The sequence below is a fragment of the Rosa chinensis genome, chromosome 6, assembly GCF_002994745.2.
Source record: "Rosa chinensis cultivar Old Blush chromosome 6, RchiOBHm-V2, whole genome shotgun sequence".
In the NCBI taxonomy this organism is placed as follows: domain Eukaryota; kingdom Viridiplantae; phylum Streptophyta; class Magnoliopsida; order Rosales; family Rosaceae; genus Rosa; species Rosa chinensis.
The window spans coordinates 11,188,441-11,204,567 of record NC_037093.1 but is presented as its reverse complement, the minus strand read 5'-3'; the positions used below and the strand labels follow the sequence as shown (position 1 = coordinate 11,204,567).

General features: G+C 39.3%; 1 long non-coding RNA gene across 2 annotated transcripts; it reads left to right on the top strand.

Annotated features, from left to right (window-relative positions):
- The first annotated feature begins 589 nt into the window (after nucleotides 1–589).
- Nucleotides 590–3,139, top strand: LOC112174289. 2 transcript variants are annotated; one of them, XR_002925960.2, is made up of 4 exons: nucleotides 590–1,333; nucleotides 1,415–1,495; nucleotides 2,277–2,355; nucleotides 2,874–3,139. It is a non-coding gene; the product is annotated as an uncharacterized LOC112174289 (long non-coding RNA). The 2 variants fall into 2 exon arrangements; XR_002925959.2 differs by having other exon boundaries at nucleotides 1,410–1,495.
- The last annotated feature ends 12,988 nt before the right edge of the window (nucleotides 3,140–16,127 follow it).

Sequence of the window (16,127 nt, the reverse complement as noted above, 5' to 3'; positions counted from 1 at the left end):
GTTAGGTGCTTGAAACCCACCGACACGGAGTCCGGGCCGTGACAAAGACTCTCTAAGGATCCCACGTGCATTGGGCACTCAATCTGTTAGGGGCACCCTAAATGAATTGGACACCTAATTTGATTTAGGCACTCCACCTCCTGTGTCGCCCACAAGTAGTGTCCAAACCGCCCTGCCACCGCTCGGTGTCAGAGCCTTTCGTTACCGCTTCCACAGAACCGTGACCTTTGCTGTGAGGCCCGAAAATATTTAAGGAGCTAAAGTGGAGTACTTCGAGATTTGATCTGTAATTTCAGTAATTGCTAAGAACACTCGGGAAGATTTTTTTTGAATTTTTCAAAGATGAAATCTTCGAATTTAAAGGTTCGATAATAAAGTATGTGACGCGACGAGTTTGTGAGAATTTTCGGGGGACTCTTCGGACACCCAAGCTAATTATTATGATTTTTCGAAGTTTCAGGATTATAGAAATTATTTAATGGAAAAGAAAAATACAGCGACGCGATCTCACCCGTCCAAATTAAACACTCTTTGATCTGGATCGTGCATTTTAAATGAATATTTGTCTCTAAAGAACCGAAGATGGATGGAACGCCCCAGATCACTCTTGAACTCTCAACGTCGAGACCCGTTTCCTCGACCCGGAAACCTGCGCCGGCAACCCGATTCCTTCTCCATCTTCCGGCCACGACACAGCGGCAAACCGACCCCCTTTCTATTCGTCTGCTCAAAGCCGGCGTCCTCCTGATCACGGATCGTCCATTCTACGACGGAAGGCGACAAAACGAGGTTGAGAAACCGCTGCAACTCCGGCGATTTTCCGGCGACTCCGGTCACCATTGTTGATGCATGAGGTATGAAACATGATCTTCTCTTCGTGCTCTACATGTTGGTATGAATGGATTTTGGAATTGATCGAGTTTGTTGGATTGGTGTTTTGGGTGTCGTCGGCTGATGTCGAGGCTAATGTTCCGGCAGAGTGTTCCAGAGTTCTTTGATTCAATTTTGATGATAATTCTGGTCCTAGAACGAGCAGCGAGATGTGGGTTTCATTGAAATTCAGAATTGGTGTGGTGGAGCACAGTCGGGTAGCAGAACAAAGAGTTCGAAAATCTGTGAAGTTTGATAGTGAAAAGTCTGGTTTTGTTCGTACTGGAACAAGACATAGACATGCAAAGGGAGAGAGATTCAGAAGCTTGCCAGAGTTGGTAATTGGGTTCGAGTATTCCTCGATCAATTCTTAATAGCATATGATTTCAACTTGGAGGTTTTAAAGACAAATTGTATAATTGGACGAGGGCTGTCCAAGTTCATTTTGAGTTCCACGGTGAAGGTAAGGAATTACTCAAATTGGTTCTATTGCGTTGTGTTAACTAAGTTTGGTTCTGAAACTTGTCTTCTGGATTTAGAACAGGAGTGATGGCGAAATGTATAAAGGATGCAGAACCTCGGTGCGCTAAGAACTCCAACAATTGCAATGGAAAAAGTATTCATGGTAAGTTGGGAGTTTGTATGTAATCCTATATTTAAGTTAAATTTAAGAAAAGTAGCAACGTGATTGAGGAGGAAAAGTAATGTTTGTCTGGGAATAAATTGTGGACAGTGAGATTAGCATTATTAGTTGCAAAACTGCGGTTGTGGTTTGATAGTTGGAAATTAAAGAAAGAAATTGTCAAAGCTCATGTTACCATGCACATTAAGTGGCTGCAGTTTTGAGTCAATTATTGATTGCAAGTTGTTTGTGATTAGATGCTAGAAGTAGAAATCTGGGCTTATAGATTATAAATTGTATTGAACAAGTACAAGATATAATTGCCCTTGATGAAGCTTTGTGCTAGCGATGGGCTTGTGAGTTCTCTAATTTATTGATAAGTATGTCGTTTACATACAATTAAAGGAATTGGGTTTCTTGACATCTGTGAATGTTGGAAGTGCACTGAATATATAGAAATGATTATAAAGCTAAGAACTTGACGTACTGTCAAGTGTTTTCCGAGATAAGTATGAGGTTAATTGATATATATATGGACCAAACCAATTGTAAAGATATTTGATTTGGATGCCTTTCTGGGTTGGTATCTAATCATGAATTTGATCGAATTTTAATTTGATTATGGGTGTCCATAGAAAATTTGGACATGTCTATGATACATTGGAACCTCGAAAGTTTAGGAAAAATGACTATTCGAATATCTTGGTAAAGTGAATTTGGTATGATCATATTACTGTCGTCAATTTCAAATATTCAAATAACAATGAATTGTTGTCGGACTTAGGGACTCCAGTTACCCGGAACGTGAAAGATTGTGGTGTTGGCCTAAAAGAGCGAATGGAATCAAAGCTACGATATTCTAGGTAGGGGATTCTGGACTCACCTCAATTAGAAATTTTTATGCATGGATTTTATGGAAATTAATGATGCATGAAAAAGAATTTGGTCTTTATTTCATTTTCTATGAGCTATTGTTTGATGACCTGAGAGTGAGAGGAGCATAGCGACTTCCTTGGGCTTCGATCCCCTAAACCTCCGGAGGGGCTGTATGGACTGAAGAGTGTCTGACATCCGTTGAGGTGTGGCACTGCTTCTAGGTGATACGGCGTAAGTGGACACTCTCGCTACACATTGCCGGTGTAAACGATATTAATCGTGGTAAGGTTGTAGTTGGCATAGCGATCGGTCATCAAGTCTGTTTCATTCTTTTGGGCCCTACTATATTTTTATAAACGAACTACGGTTTGTGGTTTCGAACATCTTTATCTATATGCATTGTTTCTCACTTACTTTGCCGGCATCTATATTTTAAATTATTTTCACACCTAGCTGGGGTAGAGTCTTATTGAGCAGCGAGGACGAAAGCTCACCCCTACAATAGTTTGTGGATGCAGGTACTGTGTACGAAGACGGGACAGTTGGATGATGCTAATTGTGGCTTAGTTACCTTGTACTTTAAATGGTCATCGACGGAGTTAGATCCGCGTGACAGGTTCTCTTATTTCTTTTACTCCCGTGTAACTTGTTTACTGAGGTTGTGATTATTTGTAAAATACCTTTTTCATATTTTTTTCGGACTTTGGCCTTGAACCGGACGAACATTCGATAATTGTTTTGAAATGACTTGTATTTGTTTTCTTTAAAGGATTTCAGATGGTTTTATAGTTTTCACCTCACTTAAACAACTGCTTCTGTGCTCAATTTTTCCTAATGTATTTACTAAAGTATTTTTAACTTCCTTGTGTTGCCTTGCGGGTTCTTGAGACTTAAGTATCTTAGCTTAGGTTCTAAGGGCACGCGGCACTGTAATGTACTCGGTTTGAAGAGGTGCAAATCGGGGCATTACATTTGCACATCGGATCATAACCAATGCCTAAGTCTGGGCATAGGAATCGAGTCTCAACCAAGAGTGCTTTTCCTACTACGCTGCAGTCAAGCTCAATTCAGAGCCTGCCAAATGTACTCTACGATCCTTCTCTTCCGCCCTCATCACCAAACTCGTACCAATGGCACATCGTCACTTACAATACTTAGAGGTCGTGATCCATTCCACTGCCTCATATGCCAAAGATCAGCCAAACCAAAACCGGTCTTCTAACCCTTGAGTCTGTCCCTACGTGGTCAGATCTTCCACCCTGACCTAGCAAACGTACACTCGCTCCAGCGATGAGTTCCTTCAGAGAACCAAGATCTAACATCCAAGACGCAAGGTGTTGAAAAAGGTTAGATGCTTGCTGAGCAAGACCGACCATGAATAGATGCAAAGAAAAAGCGAGATACGATGGGGACAACTCTGTCTAAGATTAGTGTCGAACACCATTGTTAGGGCTCGAAGCCGTGACAGCTAGAATTTACAAGGAACCGAAACCCCTTTAATCTTGGCAAAAGATATCTTAATTTGATTTGTCAATTAGTTAGGATTTCATTCTAAATTTTAGGATTAAATACTTGTTACTCCAGTACTTTTCTTCATAAAATAGTCTAGTCCCTCATCTTTTAAATTAAACAGTTTAGTCTTTATTCTCTTTAATTCTCTCCCAATATGTCTAAAATTACTATTATACCCCTCTCTTTTTTTTAATATTTTAATATTTTTATAAAAAAAAATTTCCCTGCTTCTCTCCCTCTCTCTCTCTCTCTCTCTCTCTCTCTCTCTCTCTCTCTCTCTCATCCAAACCCGAATTGGAGAATCAAAAAACACCACTCCCTCTTCTCCTCCCTTGAGCCCTCTTTCTCACTCTCTCAACAAACATGAGTGAGTTCGTCGACCTAGAATCTCAAACATGTCAATCCTTCCCTACTCCCCTCTCCAGTGCTGGACCTACCGCTCCATCCTCAACCTCTTCTCCACCGTTGATTACGCCACCAAAATCTAGATATGCCCCTTTTGCTTCACCTGCAATCACGTCCCTCCCACTACACCTCCATCTCAGACGAAAACGTCCCCGCCGAACTCTTCCCGCAGTACACCACCGTCGAGTACTACTCATCGCTTGAGAAATCACCCATACCACCGGTTTTCATCTTCGTCATCGAGACCTGCATGATCGAGGAGGAGTTGTAGCTTCTCAAGTCGACTCTGTCCCAGGCGCTGGGCTTATTGCATGGTTACTCCATTCTAGAGCTCATCATCAACAATAGGGAAGAGGGCCTGGTTGTCGATTTCATCGGCGACATGGATGAGGATTTGGTTGTTGGGAGGGAGGAAATGAGCGATAAGATTTTGATCGGCTTTTAGGGTTTTTGTTTTTAGGAGGAGAGAGAGAGAGAGAGAGTTGCAAGAGAGAAGCAGAAAAAATAAAAAATAAAAAAGAGAGAAAAATTTAAAAAAAGGATTAATTTCAGTTTACCTACCTGAACTTTTACCCCTTCTTCATTTTAGTCCCTAAACTTCCAATTTGATCAAGACTACCCCTGAACTCTTAATTTTAATCAACTGTGCCCAATCCTTCACACTCCATCCAAATTATCTGTCAATTGATGACGTGGCAAGAGACATATGGTTAAATTCCTATAATACCCTCGTCAAAATTTTCCACTCTGTTTACATCCTTGTAAAAAAAAAAAAAGAGAGAGCTTTGTTTCCATCACCCTCTCTCTCTCTCCCTCCCTCCCTCCCTCCACCTCCCCTCCGATCCCAAACTCAGACAAGCCAATTTCAATAAGAAGAAACCACAAAAACTCCAAGCACAAAATTTCATCTGGGTTTCCTCAGAAGAACCTTAAACTCTGATTTAGGTAGTGAAATCTACCCAATTCCTTAGCTCGGTTGTTCTAATTTCTTGACAAAAGCCTCAAATTTGATTTGGTTATCAAATTCTACCTCATATCTATCTCATCTGGGCTCTGCTCATTCTTATGATTTCACGACAGCAATGATGACGATCTCAGCATCGACCCGTTTAGAATTCTCTCTCGCAAGACACCCCCAATTCAATTTCAATTTCTCTTCATCACAAAACTCGTCCTCGCAGTGGTCGCAGTTTGATTCAGAGCCCTATTCGTTGAAGAGGCCCAATTCGCAAAATGCCGATGTTCGGAGATCGAAGAAGGCCAAGAAGACTAGCAAAAGCCGCGGCGGTGCTGGCGACGACGACGTTGATGGAGGCACAGAGATCGAGGAGATGATGGAGCAAGTCCACGGGGTCAATTTAGCTCTGGATGGGCTTATTTGAACGGTCAACCGGTTCGGATCAGATGACAATGACTTGGAGCTCGATGACCCGGGAGTTCGAGGCTTCAGGTGGCTGGCTGAGGAGGAGGAGTGGGAGCAGTTTTAAGGATGAGATCTTTGTTAATGCCAGAGTCGCTGCAGTAGACGGTGGCAGATTGTCTGGCTTCGTTGGTGGCCTGCTAGTACTATGCATGCGAGCAGTTCATCCTCTGCTGCTCTCTGAAGCTTCGAGAATTCTGAGGGTGAGTGAATTGTGCGTGTGTGGTTTTGTGGTTAGTGATTTCATTTTTTTGGATCTTTGAAATGCTAGCTTGGTTTGTGGAATCTGGGTCTTACTGTGTGTGTGATTTAGCTTTGAATTGGTGGAATTTGGGGTTGCGGAGCCGAGGATGAGGAGTAGTAGAAGGAGTTTCCAATTGGCGGCATGGTGGTGCTCCTTCATCTATGATAGATTTCGATGAACAGGCATGGGAAAGAGAAGGGCGTCAATGTGTAGGTTCTTGTGCATTGCAGGTGAGTCAAGGAGTCTGAGTTGGACTCATGGCCGAGTTGAATGAGTTGTTGTTTCTAGTCATAAGCTCATGAATTGATTGAGCTGTGTTGTTTGTTGGAGTTAAAAGATTTCCCGATTTCCCTATCTGTGAGAGGTTTGAAGTTGTTCACCAAAATGATCGAGGCTTTACAAAAACGCAGCTGATTTGTTTAAAAAAAATAAATGCAAATTGTCTATTTTAGCCCTCTTTGTGGGTATGACAGCTTAAAAATTTGGTTGCTGACTCGCCCCACGTCAGCAATAAATGGAATTTTTGGACGATGTTAGGAGAGTTGGACATGGGTGATAGAAATTGAGAGTTCAGGGGTAGTCTTGATCAAATTGGAAGTTCATGGACTAACATGAAGAATGGGTAAAAGTTCAGGTAGGTAAACTGAAATTAATCCTAAAAAAAATAATGAAAAAGAAAGGAATTTAGGGTATAATAGTAATTTTGACCTTTTAATTTAAAAGGTGAATAACTAAACTGTTTTATAAAGAAAAATATAGGGAGTAACACGTATTTAATCCCAAATTTTATAATTATTTAGACTCTGCCAATAACCAATTAATTTTGAGTGTGACCACTGATATTATTTATTACTTTAAAGTTTACTAACTCCACACTCCACACACACGGTGATTGTATATACCCATCATATTCTGCCACTCGAGCTAAGGTAATTTGAAGTTACACAAGCTATTCAGATTACACAAACCCTAAACATTCTTACTGACTTGACCGTCAAAGTCCCTTTGACCGGAATCACACCAGTCCTCAATCACAAAGTATTTCAATTGTCTTTCTTATTGTGCATGTAATCGAGTTGACAACGTAGACGAATTTCCGACGCAACAAGGTCAATTAATGAAAACATGAAGGCTATCTTCCAATCCATAATCACATAACAAACATCCCATCTCTCCTTCATAACCTCTAGTACTTAAACTCACCATTGCAGGCAAGATATTAGTTGCAGCCTGTGATGCCCCGGAAATTCGTTATTATTTTTCGAGAATTTTCCGGAATTTAATAAGTAGTTGTTGGAAGATTTCATAGTTCGGGGATGAAGTGGAAGTCTTTCGGATGAATAATTACTCAAAACGTATTATTTTGAGGGGTCAAGGAGTTGACTTTCTATTCGTTGAGTTTCTCCTAAAACTTCCTTTACGAAAGTCATAGAGCTTGTGGATACGAGTTCGTAGACATGCGACACGTGTAAGTCAGAGTTAATATGTGAACGTTATGGTAAGCGGAAAAACCTACTATTTTCAAAAAATTACTATAAATAGAGGATTTCCGGAAATGGAAATCACTTTCCATTTCTGTCAGTTTCTAGAAATTTCCAGAAACTCAGACTCTCTCTACAATCAGGCCTACCCTACCCAAACCCGAAAACCTGACCCGACTTTTCCAGTGGATTACGGCGTTGCTTGGTGACGGCACCGGTCCAGAACCATTCAGACTTGCCTCGCGGTTCTCCCTGTGGTGGCGGCTTGCTCCGATTCTGGTCCACGGCGGCGGATTGAAGCGGCGAACTTAGGTGCAGTCGGACCCGATCGGATTTTCCTCCTCCGGCGAAGGCCGAGCATAAAACTGGTCTTGTTCTTCTCGTGGGAGCTTCCTCTTTCGATCGATGGTGGTGGTTTTGAATGATTTGCACTGGAGAAGAGTCAACTTGAGGTGAATAGTGGATTCCGGCCTATCTAGGCCAAACCTGCCAAAACCTCAGGTATTAAAGTTGATTCTCGTAGTATAAACTCCATTTTGGATGGTTGGATTGTTGTGGTTTTGAGTTTGTCCGGCGGCGCTTAACAACATTTCCGACCAAGTTAAGGGCAGTTTCTGGTTTTATATATCATCTACTCGTCGATATGAACGTTTTGATATATGGTATGTAGCATTTGGAGATCGTATGGGCATGTTAGGGTTTTTAGCGGTTTCAAATTGTTCAGTTTTCTATCCGTGAGGATGCGACAATCCGATCGACTTGTAGTTTCGACATATCGATCGTAAGAGTATGCCGGAGACTTTGGGTGGTCTTGGATAAGGTTTTGCCTTGATTGTTATTACTTTCGGATTTATTTCAAATTAGGGATTCGAACTTTAATCACTTTGTGATTCGTGCACTGAATCGAGACCGTATGTGTTTAGGTACTCGACTGACTTTTGTTGAGTGGATTGCGGCGATTTGTGCTTGTCTTGGTTAGCGTGTGAAGGCGCAGCAGGGTTCGAAGGTGAGTAAATCTCACAATATTCGTTATGAATAAGTTACCATAATGTCTTGGAGTTATTGTTTAACTATGACTATAGTTTGTATTAGTGACATTCCTGAGTGGATGACTACGTGTGTGTGTGTGTGTATTTACGTGAAATATATATGTATTGGTGCAATTGTTGTGTTATGGGCAGCATATGATGAATTGAGTTCATTATATATTGTTGAGAATAGTGAAATTGTGTGTTGAGTTGTGATTATAGAATATCATTTGTTGAGATTGAAAACAATGATTGGAATTGAGTTCATTATTGTTGAGAATAGTGAAATTGTGTATTGAGTTGTGATTATAGAATTTCATTTGTTGAGATACCATAGGTCTAGTATGACTATCTTAAAATGTGATTTAAGATATGGTAGCTTGTGTAGGAATATCTGTATAATGATCGGTGAAATCAGTGTGATGAATCCTTGTGATAATTGTTGCGTAAAGCTTGTATAAGAATATCTGTGTAATGATTGGTGAAATCAGTGTGATGATCTTTGTGATGATTTCTGTATGAAGAATGTGGGAATATCTGAGTGATGACCAGAGAAATCTGTTAATGATCAGTGTGATGATTGCTCTGTAAAAGAGTTGAATAGGAATATTTGTGTAATGATTGGTGAAATCAGTATGATGATCTTTGTGATGATTTCTGTGTCAAGAATGTGGGAATATCTGAGTGGTGACAGGTGAAATCTGTGTAATGATCAGTGTGATGATTGCTCTGTAAAAGAGTTGACTTGTTTGTTTTAACATAACCTCCTGAACTAAAACTATATGCAAGGGTTACTATGAATTGATTTACCTTTGTTTGATTTGTGATTGCCTTGCTTTCTTTTTGGTTTTTACTATTGAGGGTTTGAATGATTTGAGGGGCCATAGTGGCCATTAGTGTTTCCTATGGGGAGGATTGGAAGGTGATTTCATTGTTTTTCACCTTTGTGGGAAGGAAATAAGTGTGATTTTGTGATTCGCCGTAGTGCGTTAAAATAGTTTCAAACATTACTTGAGGAGGTTTTGTTTGACTGGAATTTGTGTAATCGGAAGCTAGGTTGAGAATCTGAGCATGTGGTTTTAGTCATGAGTTGACTTACGTAAGCATGATATGGAAGGTTATGAAACTGATGGTTGTAGTTGTGAGTTGTGCTTATTGTTGTTTTGGTTAAGGTGACTTAAGAATATGTTTCTGCTTTGTAGTTTTGAGTTTACTCATACAAGCTTTCATAAGCTTACCCGATTTGTTGTGTGGCAACCTGGTACACTATTCGATAATATAAGGGTTAATCCTGCAAGTTAGGGAAATCGTGACTGAAGCTAAGACCTTGTAACAGCTAATCGGGTAGGAAGCTATTTTTGTGGCTTGAATGTTGTTAAGACTTCCGCTGTGTAGTAAGCTCTGAGGAGCGTTTACTTATTATTTTGTTAACGCAATTTAATATGTAAACTTTGTGTATGTAATATGTGACTCTAAATAACGAGTCTGTATTCACTTTATGGGTTCGGGACATTGTTGGTTGTCTTTATTTAAAGGAAAATTTTCTTAGCTGTTTTGTTTGATGTCCGAACCATCACGCCTGTAGTTATTGTGTTGTTTAAAATTGTATTATTATTGTGATTGAAATTCGGGGCATGACACAACCCTCTGTGCATTCAACGCAACCTTTTTAGGTATTTTAGCAACCTAAATAGCCTTCCATACTACTTTAAATGGATCAACTAGTGGTGGAGGAGCTAACACTAAACCAAGTGACAAGTCCCTTGCAACATAGTACGCACTATTAGCAGTAAAGAAACCCTTCTAATGGAAGTGTCAAATCTACCTATCACTCAGTGCACATCTACTCAAGGAAATATTTGGAATGAGTGTGTGTGTTTGGTGGGGTGGTAATACAATGATTTCCTATTTGAGAGGTCATGAAAAAGGAAATATTTAAAATATGCTTAACATATGCTTGTGCAAAATACGTGTTAAGAAGGTGCAAAATACGTGTTAAGAAGATCCAAAACCTTAGTTAGCCATTGGAGCAAATGATCGTGCCTGTCTGAGCTATCTCCGATCGGATTCACCACCCAAAAGTGCTACAAGAGCTATTGCCAACCCTAACCCTAATAAAAGTAATATTGCAGTTTTGTCATTGATGCTTGTGTGAAAACACTAAAATCTGTGTGACCTAGAAAAGATCAAGAAATTAACCAAATCTAACACGAAAATAGCAAAGACAAACGTACGCGATCATGACATTAAGTTGGGCACTCTCTCTACTTGCATGTACGTGATGCAGTTTGTTTGTTTCTCCAAATGAGCATAAGTTTTTACCAAATTCTCTATGAAAAGATCGTCATTATGAAAGCTTACTAACTAAATTCTCATTTGGTTACGTTTAAGCAACAATCGTCTGGCTAACCTTTGATCTAGCATTGCTTCTACCACAAGTATGAAATAAGGCAAATTATCATGATGAAGAGAAAATATATGAATTATATTATATATATATATATATATATATATATATATTCTATTTCGGTAGTTCTTCCTCAGAAGGGGCATGCATATGCTTAACATAGTATAGTGTGTTTTCTTATAGAGGGAAACATCCAACGATTCAATATACAAAAATGTGTGTTTTGCTATTTTTTTCTTTGATTAACTTTTTGTCCTACAGAGCTTTTGTTAGCCCTTAATAAAGCAAAACCAATCTCATCATGTTCTCGGTGTAAAATAACCATATACATGCTCACAACATATGCACACAATCATAAAAGGGATTAAGGCTTACCTTCAGCAATCACTGGCATGGATTCCATCTTATGCTGCAACCACGAACACTGAATATAGCCTTCTGTTACTTACCAACTTGCTTCTCAATGGACAGAACAATATGCAAAACGTCGGTAGTAATCAGGGACCAATTCATCTGTATATATAGGTGACTTAAACCTCAAGAAGCTTCCCATTAAAGCTATCCATATCGGTTTAGGTTTCCTAGTTAGATTCTTAATGTAACACTTCATTGTAGTCTTTCTTGCAGACTAAGAATAGGATTACTTACCTTAATGAATAGATACACTGCTTCATTAAGTTACAAGTATTGATTTACTGTTTGTATCCATGTTAAACTAGGATTGATATTAAGCTAATCATCAATTACTTTATGATGATATGTGTTATGTCCATATTTGATCTTACACTCGGATTAGTGAACATCTAAGTGAGTGTATTCTAATTTTATGTACTTATGTGAATATTCCCATGTAATGACCTAGATTTTCGTATTAATTTTTTATATTTTTCATGAAATTAATCAAGGTCCAAGTTGTACAAATTATGGTTTCGGTGCCTTGTCCTTTTGTTTTTTCGAGAAATTGAATTGTTTTGGACAATTATTCGCTTGGAATGCTTCGGTTCAAGGGTTGACTTTTTATACGTTAGGATTCTGTGAAAATTTCATTCACAAAAATCGTTGAGCACGTCTATAAGAGTTCGTGGACATGCGGAACGCGAAAATCGGAGTTCGTATGAAGAAGTTATGACCATCGGAAAAAGTTCTTATTTTTGTATAAAGGCCAAAATTTCAGAAAAATTGCAAAAAAGCCCAAGTTTCCAAAATTGGTCTCTCCCCTCCTTTTACCGGAAATCGCCTCTCACCTTCTTCCAATGATATCTTCACCATCCGGCCATCGTTGGACACGCCACCAGTCCCAATCGACTCATCTCTTTCTCCTTTGTCGATCTGGGGTAGGATCACAACCTATCTCGACCTCTAGGTGGCGCAGTAAAGAGAACCTGATCCCAACTGCATTTTCCGGTCAAAGGCGATTTCTCCATCCTCTGGCCACCTCAGGCCGCGCCACCGGCCATTTCTTGAAGCCCAGAAGACGCTGATCATCCTCTCCTAGTGGTTTGAATAGATTCACAGGGTGGAGGAAGAATCGAAGCATATCAGAAAACTGGGATTTTTCTGATTTCTTGAGCTTTTGAGGTAAATTCCAGCCAAATGGCTTTGATTCAGACTCTGTGCTAGTTGTGAAAGTTGTTCTACACGTTGAGATGAAGATTTTGGCATAGGTATCATGACCCAATTTAGGGGTTGCCGAAGGCGCGTGGCGGCGTGTCCAGCCAGGTTTTTGGGTTCTATTTTCATGGTTGTCACCTACTCATCGATACGAGGTCGTTGATATGTCATGGGGTCATGTTGTGATTATTCGAAACATGCTAGATTTAAGTAATTTTGGTTTTCTCAGTCTCTGATCTGTAAGGATCCAACCGTTGGATCGTCGTATAATTTTGAGAAATTGATCATAGAAGTGTTCTGAAGACCTTGGGAGGTCTCAGAGGAAGTTTTGTCTCGATTGACGAAATCTTCGGTTTTGGATTTGAATGCTTGGTTCGAACCATAACCGTTTTCGTTTTAATCATGTCCTAAGTTGAGACCTTATTTCACTTAGGTGATTGACGGAGTGTGTTCTGTACTTGTCTCGGCTGTAAGAGAAGACGCAGCAGGATTTAGAGGTGAGTAAATCTCACGTGGTTCATTTATGAACCGAGTTACATTATTGTTTGGTTAAATTGTGAAATTGTTTCTTGAAATAAATATATATTTTTAAATTATATGAACTTGATCGGCTACGGTTCATAGGTAAGTTAAATGAGATTTTAATTATAAAAATAATTTTTCTCGGGTTTTGTGATTGTGGATTATAGTTGGTATTAGTAACATTCCTGGGTGGATGACTACGTATATATATTTACATGAAATATATATCTTGATGGCGTGTCATTATGATGAGCATAATAAATTGTGATTTTATTCAGGTTATTGTTTTGAGCATTTACTCTTTTTGGAAAGGCAGTATATCATGTAATTGTTGATTATATTGTGTTGAAAGAGTACGTGAGTTTTGGGTGTAACATTTTGAGTCTTGTGTGACTTTTCAATTATTTTCGGTATACGGATCTGGTGTCACAGTAGTGACAGAGGTAGGTATATCGGATACCATAACCTTTGGCCGGGTGACAGGTTACGATTCAGTTAGAGCTCTAGTTTGTCTGTCATTGTACATCATGGGGGTAACACGTGGTTACTTGTGACTCATGCATACACGTTTTCAAAAGAGAGTTTCAAGTGGTTTCTTTCTTTTATTGTCCATGAGGGACTAGGGTTTTTACTAAATTGTGGGAGTTTTCACTTGAGTTGAAAATGTGATTTCTTGGCTTTAGCATGAGTTGTTTGATTTGCTTATTTATTTTCCTTTTCCATTTCTTTTGTTTTATTTTAATGTAATCTCCTGAACTAAACTATATGCAGGGATTACTATGATTTCCTTTTCCATTTCTTTTGTTTGATTTTAATGTAATCTCTTGAACTAAACTATATGCAGGGATTACTATGGTTTTGGTTTAGTTGTTGAGAATTCAAATGATTTGGTTGTTACGGTGGTGACTGGTGTTTTCCTTAAAAAGAAAAGGATTTTGATGTTGGAATTTAATCTTTGTGTTGATTTGTTGTCCTTGAGTCGGAAAGGTATTTTGTGGTTATTATGGTTTACTCACAGCTTGCAAAAGCTTACCGAGTTTATTGTTTCAACCATGTGCACTATTCCATGGTGTAGGAGTTATTGTGTAGGTTAGAATATCGAGTAACCGTCGTCGAAGCTGAGGTATACGTTCTGTAGCGTGGACGTAGAAGCGTACTCTTAGGTTTAATCTTCCACGGGTAGTGAGAGTGGTGGGTGTATTTACTTATTGAATTGTTGTTCAATTTAATTTGTAAACTCTCTGTAATGTAATATGTGACTCTAAAGAACGAGTCGGTATTGACATTGGTGAGCTTGGTTTGTTTTGTTGCTTAGCTAAAATGAAAAAATTTCAAAGTGTTTTCTTGTGCCTGTTAAGTTATCGCGTTTCGGATTCGAATTTCTTTATTCAAAATTCGGGGTGACATCACATTCATGCAAGTGATCGATGAAATTTGTGATCAGATTGATAGATTGATTTTGAAAGTAATTGATTGTCTATAGAAGGGCTCAACTCAAGTCAAGGAATACTGCATAGAGGGGATCAACTACGTACAACTATGCCTACTCGTTGGCAAAGCCTCTCATAATTAAGCACTATAAAGATACACATATTTGTAGGTTTTCTCCCTAAGGAACAACCGCTTCCTTCATCTTCTGTTCCATTCGGTAGCGCATCACCATGATGTCATCGTTGGACAGGCCTTTCAACGCCTCAGCGTTGATCCTCCATCCCTACCAGGTTTAGGAGGTGAGCGATTGAGGAGAATAAGCGCCTTGGCACCTTGGTACGATGGCTAGTTCACTTCTGATCTGGAATGTCTCCGTCCTATTGGCTGTGGTTCGTGAGATGGTGGAGCAGGAGCAGCTGGGCAAGCTAGGGGTTGCACGGTGGAGGTGGGAGATTGGCCGGGATTGCTTTGGTCAATCTTTCACGATCGTATGGTTTTGGTCTAGCTTTGGTCGTATCTTCGCAATATGGCTTCGTGTGGTGGTAGGTTAGTCTTTGACTGTGCGGCATACTTCATGAAGTGCAGGTAGTGGAGTGATGGAAAATGTCCGGTTGGTGCAAACGGCGGTGACTGATGGCGGCGATCTGGTGGATCTCGATTTGGTCGTGGATGAGGGTGAAGTGTTGAGCTTCTTGGGCTTCCCATCTGTCTGGGCCGACTAGGTGCTGGGTCCATTGTTTGGCCTATGCTACATACATATTTTTTTAAGCTAAGCTTTGATTTAGTTTGTTAGCATTGTTCTCTAGGGTTGTCCCCTTTCGTAGAGTGCTTCTCAGGTTCAGTGGATAATATTAGGGTTAGCTCTAGGTTTCGTTCCGGTCCTTTCCTCAGTAGTGTCATGTTACTGGTGACTTACGGTGATGTTGGAAAATGTTGCATTTTAGATAGTCATGTTTAAGTGTTATATTTTGGGTTTATTCCTAGGATTTTCTAAGGATGACTCAATCTTGTAGTAGCCCTCCTTTGGGTGAGCTATTATATGTAATATTTTCTATATTTATCAATGGAATGACACCCACATTCTCTCAAAAAAAATAAAAAGTAATGCCTACTCTAAACCCAAATTGCCAAATGTGTGGCTCTGATGTTCAAACTATTGATCTCTATTTGATTACTTGCTAACAATATTTGAGATCTCTATCTCACTTTCTCGTTCATAATACCTGATGATTTCGTTTCTAGATCAGCATTTTCCAAAGTATGGAGACTCGAAATTGAAAGGGAGATATTTCCATAAAATGTCGTACATACACAATAGTTACTTACTCAATCGGCCAAATTTTAGAAACCTATCGAGTTTTTCTAGAGTTGATACTCATGTAAACTGTGACTATTGCAATTAAAATCTAATTTTCTACAACTAGTCCTGAGTTATCAAATGCCAACTTTATATGCATAACTTCGAGTAAGAAGTATAATTTCATGATTATGTGTAATCATAAAAATTTGGGGATCTCTTTAATAAATAATTTATAATAAAGACTCATTAAGTGCTTTCAAGTTAAACCGTTGGTTAAGTACATTGATATCCAACTCATATTAACGGTTGAAACTGAAAGTGCTCAATGAATCTTTAATGTAAGGTATTCATTAGAGATTCTTAAAATTATAGCAAGTTTTCCAATTAGAGATCATGAA